We start from the raw sequence: 7,953 nt of genomic DNA on the forward strand, positions 1-7,953 counted from the left end.
AGCAGGAAATAATCAAACTCAGGGGCAAAATCAACCAAGTGGAAACAAGTAGAACTATTCAAAGAATCAACCAATCGAGGAGCTGGTTCTATGAGAAAATCAACTAGATAAACCCTTAGCCAGAGTCACTAGAGGGCACAGGGACAGCATCCTAATTAACAAAATCAGAAATGAAAAGGGAGACATAACAACAGATCCTGAAGAAATCCAAAACACCATCAGATCCTTCTACAAAAGGCTATACTCAACAAAACTGGAAAACCTGGATAAAATGGACAAATTTCTAGAGAGATACCAGGTACTAAAGTTAAATCAGGATCAGAATAATGATCTAAACAGTCCTATATTCCCTGAAGAATTAGAAGCAGGCATTAATAGTCTCCCAACCAAAAAAAGCCCAGGACCAGATGGGTTTAGTGCAGAGTTCGATCAGACCTTCAAAGAAGATCTATTTCCAGTTCTTCACAAACTATTCCAAAAAAAAAAAAAAATAGAAGCAGAAGGTACTTTACCCAATTCAAGCTATGAAGGCACTATTACTCTGATACCTAAACCACAGAAAGACCCAACAAATATAGAGAACTTCGGACCAATTTCCCTTATGAATATCGATGCAAAAATCCTCAATAAAGTTCTTGCTAACCGAATCCAAGAACACATCAAAACAATCATCCATCCTGACCAAGTAGGCTCCATTCCAGGGATGCAGGGATGTTTTAATATATGGAAATCCATCAACGTAAACCACTGTATAAACAAACTCAAAGACAAAAACCACATGATCATCTCATTAGATGTGGAGAAAGCATTTGACAAAATCCAACACCCATTCATGATAAAAGTCTTGGAAAGATCAGGAATTCAAGGCCCATACCTAAACATGATAAAATCAATCTACAGCAAACCAATAGCCAACATCAAAGTAAATGTCGAGATGCTGGAAGCATTCCCACTAAAATCAGGGACTAGACAAGGCTGCCCACTTTCTCCCTACTATTCAACATTGTACTTGAAGTCCTAGCCAGAACAATTCGACAACAAAAGGAGATCAAGGGAATAAAATTAGAAAGGAAAAAGACAAAATACTACTTTTTGCAGATGACATGATAGTATATATAAGTGACCCAAAAATTTCCACCAGAGAACTCCTAAACCTGATAAACAGCTTCAGTGAAGTAGCTGGATATAAAATAAACTCAAACAAGTCAATGGCCTTTCTCTACACAAAGGATAAACAGGCTGGAAATGAAATTAGGGAAACAACACCCTTCTCAATAGTCACAAATAATACAAAATACCCTGGTGTGACTCTAACTAAGGAGGTGAAAGATCTGTATGATAAGAACTTCAAGTTTCTGAAGAAAGAAATTAAAGAAGATCTCAGAAGATGGAAAGATCTCCCATGCTCATGGATTGGCAGGATCAATATAGTAAAATTGGCTCTCACCAAAAGCAATCTACAGATTCATTGCAATCCCCATCAAAATTCCAACTCAATTCTTCAACGAATTACGATGACACCATTGCATACACTGGCAAGCCTTTGTTGCAAGGACCGTGATATAGCTGTCCCTTGTGAGACTAGGCCGGGCCCTAGCAAACACAGAAGTGGATGCTCACAGTCAACTATTGGATAGATCACAGGGCCCCCAATGAAGGAGCTAGAGAAAGTACCCAAGGAGCTAAAGGGATCTGCAACCCTATAGGTGGAATAACATTATGAACTAACCAGTACCCCAGAGCTCTTGACCCTATCTGCATATGTATCAAAAGATGGCCTACTCGGCCATCGCTGGAAAGAGAGGTCCATTGGTCAGGCAAAGTTTATATGCCCCAGTACAAGGGAACGCCAGGGCCAAAAAATCGGAATGGGTGAGTAGGGGAGTGGGGGGAGGACTTTTGGGATAGCATTGGAAATGTAATTGAGGAAAATACGTAAAAAAAAAAAAAAAAAGAAACGATTAAAAAAAAAAAGAAAGGGCGGGGTCCTAAAGTGGTGTTTCGTGGGTTATCTTTGCAAATGGGCTCCGCGGCCTAGCGCCCTGGTGGCCTTGCACGAAGCCTGCAAGGAAGGGGTTCTCCGCCGAGCGCCTCGGTCCTGAAGCATGGCAGCCATCCCTTCCAGCGGCTCGCTCGTGGCTACCCATGACTACTATCGGCGACGCCTGGGCTCCTCGTCCAGCAGCAGCTCCGGCGGAAGTGCCGAGTACCCTGGGGACGCCGTGCTCCAGTCCCCGGGTCTTCCCAAAGCCGACCCGGGCCACTGGTGGGCCAGCTTCTTTTTCGGGAAATCCACACTCCCGTTCATGACTACAGTGTTGGAGTCTCCTGAGCGAATCCCCCCAGGTCTCCAGAAGCCCGATGACCTGTGGCCTGACTCCTGAAACCATGAAGCAGCAGCCAGTCATCCATTCTGGCCAGACCAACCCCAGGGACCTTTCCTGACCTATCAGAATCAGCAGCCTGCCCAAGCTGAAGTGGTGCTAGGCCAGTGCCTACCCTCTCGACCCTCCCTGTAAACTAGGAAGGCTGAACAAGAGAAACCAGTAGAAGCTGGAGAGAGCCCCCTCTTGGTTCACAGCACTGAACTTTCCTGACCCCATAACTGTGTCTTGGCACAAAGCAGAAAATAAACTCACAGCAGCCACCAAAAAAAAAAAAAAAAAAAAAAAAAAAAAAAAAAAAAAAAAAAAAAAAAAAAAGAAAGGGCAATCTGCAAATTCATCTGGAATAACAAAAAACCTAGGATAGCAAAAACTCTTCTCAAGGATAAAAGAACTTCTGGTGGAATCACCCTGCTGGACCTAAAGCTGTACTACAGAGCAATTGTGATAAAAACTGCATGGTACTGGTATAGTGACAGACAAGTAGACCAATGGAATAGAATTGAAGACCCAGAAATGAACCCACACACCTATGGTCACTTGATCTTTATTAAGAGAGCTAAAACCATCCAGTGGAAAAAAGACAGCATTTTCAACTAATGGTGCAGGCACAACTGGCGCTTAACATGTAGAAGAATGCAAACTGATCCATTCCCATCTCCTTGTACTGAGGTCAAATCTAAGTGGATCAAAGAACTCCACATAAAACCAGAGAAAGTGAAACTTATAGAGGAGAAAGTGGGGAAAAGCCTCGAAGATATGGGCACAGGGGAAAAATTCCTGAATAGAACATCAATGGCTTGTGCAGTAAGATCAAGAATCGACAAATGGGACCTCATAAAATTGCAAAGCTTCGGTAAGGCAAAAGACACTATCAATAAGACAAAAAGGCCACCAACAGATTGGGAAAGGGTCTTTACCTATCCTAAATCAAGTAGGGGACTAATATCCAATATATATAAAGAACTCAAGAAGGTAGACTCCAGAAAATCAAATAACCCCATTAAAAAATGGGACTCAGAGCTAAACAAAGAATTCTCAGCTGAGGAATACCGAATGGTTGAGAAACACCTGAAAAAATGTTCAGCATCCTTAATCATCAGGGAAATGCAAATCAAAACAACCCTGAGATTCTACCTCACACCAGTCAGAATGGCAAAGATCAAAAACTCAGATGACAGCAGATGCTGGCGAGAATATGGGGAAAGAGGAACACTCCTCCATTACTGGTGGGATTGCAAGCTTGTACAACCACTCTGGAAATCAGTCTGGTGGTTCCTCAGAAAATTGAACATAGTACTACCAGAGGATCCAGCAATACCTCTCCTGGCCATATATCTAGATGTTCCAACCAGTAAGAAGGACACATGCTCCACTATGTTCATAGCAGCTTTATTTATAATAACCAGAAGCTGGAAAGAACCCAGATGCCCCTCAACAGAGGAATGGATACAGAAAATGTGGTACATTTACACAATGGAGTACCACTCAGCTATTAAAAAGAATGAATTTATGAAATTCCTAGGCAAATGGGTGGACCTGGAGGGCATCATCCTGAGTGAGGTAACCCAATCACAAAAGAACTCACATGATATGTACTCACTGATAAGTGGATATTATGCAAGATACTTAGAATACCCACGATATAAGATACAATTTGTAAAGCTCATGAAAATCAAGAAGAAAGAAGACCAAAGTGTGGACACTTTGCTCCTTCTTAGAATTGGGAACAAAACACCCATGGAAGGAGTTACAGAGACAAAGTTTGGAGTTGAGACGAAAGGAAGGACTATCTAGAGACTGCCATATCCGGGGATCCATCCCATAATCAGCCGCCAAATGCTGACACCTTTGCATACACTAGAAATATTTTGCTGAAAGGACCCTGATTTAGTTGTCTCTTGTGAGACTTGCCGGAACCTAGCCAACACAGAAATGGATGCTCACAGTTATTGGATGGATCACATGGCCCCCAATGGAGGAGCTAGAGAAAGTACCCAAGGAGCTAAAGGGATCTGTAACCCTATAGGTGAATCAACAATATGAACTAACCAGTACCCCCTGGAGCTCATGTCTTTAGCTGCATATGTATCAGAAGATGGCCTAGTTGGCCATCAGTGGAAAGAGATGCCCATTGTTCAGGCAAACCTTATATGCCTTAGTATAGGGGAACGTCAGTGCCAAGAAGTGGGATTGAGTGGGTAGGGCAGTGGGGGGTGGGAGGGTATGAGGGACTTTTGGGAGCACTGGAAATGTAAATGAAGAAAATACCTAATTAAAAAATTTTTAAAAATTGTGTTGCAATTTTTATGGAAATTGCATTGAACCTGTAGATTGCTTTTAGTAAGATGGCCATTTTTACTATGTCAATTCCTTCTATACATGACAATAGGAGATCTTCCCATATTTTGGTGTCTTCTTCAACATTTTTTCAGAGGCTTATGAGTAATTTTATTTTATTGGTGTTTTGATAAATACTATGTTCAGCCCTGTTTCTACAAATAATCAAACAAAATCTGTTTCTGTGAATAGTTAAACCACTTATTTTAATAAAATTAATGATGTGGTTAAACTTACATCTATATTTTCCTTTCTGTATTATACACATTGTTTAGTAATTTTTCTATTTTTGTAGAATATATTCTACTTTTGAATATATTGAGACATTTATGTACTCTGTTGACATATTTATGCCTCTTCAAAATTTTGTTTCAATGTGATTTATAAAATGTATACTTTTTAAAAAGATTTATTTATTTATTTATTTATTATATGTCAGTACACTGTAGCTGTCTTCAGATACTCCAGAAGAGGGTCTCATATCTTCTTATGGATGGTTGTGAGCCACCATATGGTTGCTGGGATTTGAACTCAGGACCTTCAGAAGAGCAGTCAGTGCTCTTAACTGCTGAGCCATCACTCCAGCCCTAAAAACCCTATACTTAATTACAGTTCATTTTGAAAAAATATTCAAATTTACATGCCATCTAGGAACATTACAGAAGGATCAACCAAAAATAAGTACACTTTCCTTTTATGGGAATATATATAACATCTTTCAGCACTATGAAAACTAGCCAGGTTAATACCAGCTTTATTTTTCCATATGTTGTGATTCAATTATGTGGTGTCCCTAATTCCCATAGATAAGTGTAGTCTTTACTTCACTCAAGGAAACTTTTTACAAGAGACCACTACAGAAAACCACAAATCAAAATGCAGAATTGTGGCTCCCAGTTCTAACGGATACATGTGCAAACGCTCCCAAACATAAGGCTCAGGGAACACTATGGAAGAGGGGGCAGAAAGATTGTAAGAGCCAGAGGATCTGGGGGTATGCTGTGAGATTGTTCCACTCACTAAAACCAGAAGCTATGACCATGACGTTTCACCAACCTGACTGTTCAAATATAAGCTGAACATGGATGATGCCAATGGACATGCCAAAGTATACAAGGAAAGCTAGACAAAGAATTATGGGCTAGTAAAATAAGCCGAGAACAGGAGAGATGTTCTTGTTCAGTCCAGTGCCACATAGTCACTCCTGCAAACACACATACAAATAACATTATACAGATTGAGCAGGTTATGTTTAGGAATATTTATGCACATGCATGTAGATATGCATAGATGAGTATAAAAACAACTATTAAGAGACCATGAATTTGATTGAGTGGGGAGGCATACTTGGAAGAGTTTGGAGAGAGCAAAGGGAGAAATGTAGCAAGTATATCACAATGTCAAAAAATTACCCCAAACAAAACTAAGTGTATATGAAAGAGTCATAAGAAAACTTGTTACTTTGTAAATTAATAAAGAATCTTAAATCAAGGGCTGGACAGACAACTCTGTCAATGAAACTCTTGCTTTGCAAGAGCTAGGGGCTGAGTTTTATCTCCAAAACCCGAGTAAAATGTGTGTATGGTTTCAGGTGCTTATATTTTTAATACTGGGAAGAAACAGGAGGATTCCTGTGGCAGATCTTTCAGTCTTACATAATTGGTAAGCTCTGGGCCAATGAAGACCCTATCTCAACTAAGGTGGATTTCCTGAGCATTGCATGTAAGACTGCGCTCCACAGACTCATTTATACCCCCACAAATATATATATATGTATGTATGTATATATATACACATATATACATATATATACATATATATACACATATGTATACACATATACATATATACATACATATATATATACACATATACACACACAAATTAAATTATTAAACATTACAACAAAGTATTTCTGATTCCTATGTCTGATATATATATATTCAAAATTTCTATCATTTATAAATATAAAAAGTCTTTGAAGAACATATTCTTTTTTTTCCATTTTTATTAGGTATTTAGCTCATTTACATTTCCAATGCTATACCAAAAGTCCCCCATACCCACCCACCCCCACTCCCCTACCCACCCACTCCCCCATTTTGGCCCTGGCGTTCCCCTGTACTGGGGCATATAAAGTTTGCAAGTCCAATGGGCCTCTCTTTCCAGTGATGGCCGACTAGGCCATCTTTTGATACATATGCAGCTAGAGTCAAGAGCTCCGAACTGGTTAGTTCATAATGTTGTTCCACCTATAGGATTGCAGATCCCTTTAGCTCCTTGGGTACTTTCTCTAGCTCCTCCATTGGGAGCCAGTGATCCATCCATTAGCTGACTGTGAGCATCCACTTCTGTGTTTGCTAGGCCCTGGCATAGTCTCACAAGAGACAGCTACATCTGGGTCCTTTCAATAAAATCTTGCTAGTGTATGCAATGGTGTCAGCGTTTGGATGCTGAATATGGGGTGGATCCCTGAATATGGCAGTCTCTACATGGTCCATCCTTTCATCTCAGCTCCAAACTTTGTCTCTGTAACTCCTTCCATGGGTGTTTTGTTCCCAATTCTAAGGAGGGGCATAGTGTCCACACTTCAGTCTTCATTCTTCTTGAGTTTCATGTGTTTAGCAAATTGTATCTTATATCTTGGGTATCCTAGTTTTGGGGCTAATATCCACTTATCAGTGAGTACATATTGTGTGAGTTCCTTTGTGAATGTGTTACCTCACTCAGGATGATGCCCTCCAGGTCCATCCATTTGGCTAGGAATTTCATAAATTCATTCTTTTTAATAGCTGAGTAGTACTCCATTGTGTAGATGTACCACATTTTCTGTATCCATTCCTCTGTTGAGGGGCATCTGGGTTCTTTCCAGCTTCTGGCTATTATAAATAAGGCTGCTATGAACATAGTGGAGCATGTGTCCTTCTTACCCGTTGGGGCATCTTCTGGATATATGGCCAGGAGAGGTATTGCTGGATCCTCTGGTAGTACTATGTCCAATTTTCTGAGGAACCGCCAGACTGATTTCCAGAGTGGTTGTACAAGCCTGCAATCCCACCAACAATGGAGGAGTGTTCCTCTTTCTCCACATCCATGCCAGCATCTGCTGTCACCTGAATTTTTGATCTTAGCCATTCTGACTGGTGTGAGGTGGAATCTCAGGGTTGTTTTGATTTGCATTTCCCTGATGATTAAGGATGTTGAACATTTTTTCAGGTGCTTCTCTGCC

At 40.5% G+C, this 7,953-nt stretch overlaps 1 pseudogene across 1 annotated transcript; it reads left to right on the top strand.

Moving 5' to 3' along the window:
• The first annotated feature begins 2,023 nt into the window (after window positions 1-2,023).
• Window positions 2,024-2,649, top strand: Gm14719 (annotated as a pseudogene). The gene has a single exon (XR_141398.6). The product of XR_141398.6 is annotated as a predicted gene 14719 (transcript).
• The last annotated feature ends 5,304 nt before the right edge of the window (window positions 2,650-7,953 follow it).

This window comes from Mus musculus, chromosome X (assembly GCF_000001635.26).
Source record: "Mus musculus strain C57BL/6J chromosome X, GRCm38.p6 C57BL/6J".
NCBI lineage: Eukaryota > Metazoa > Chordata > Mammalia > Rodentia > Muridae > Mus > Mus musculus.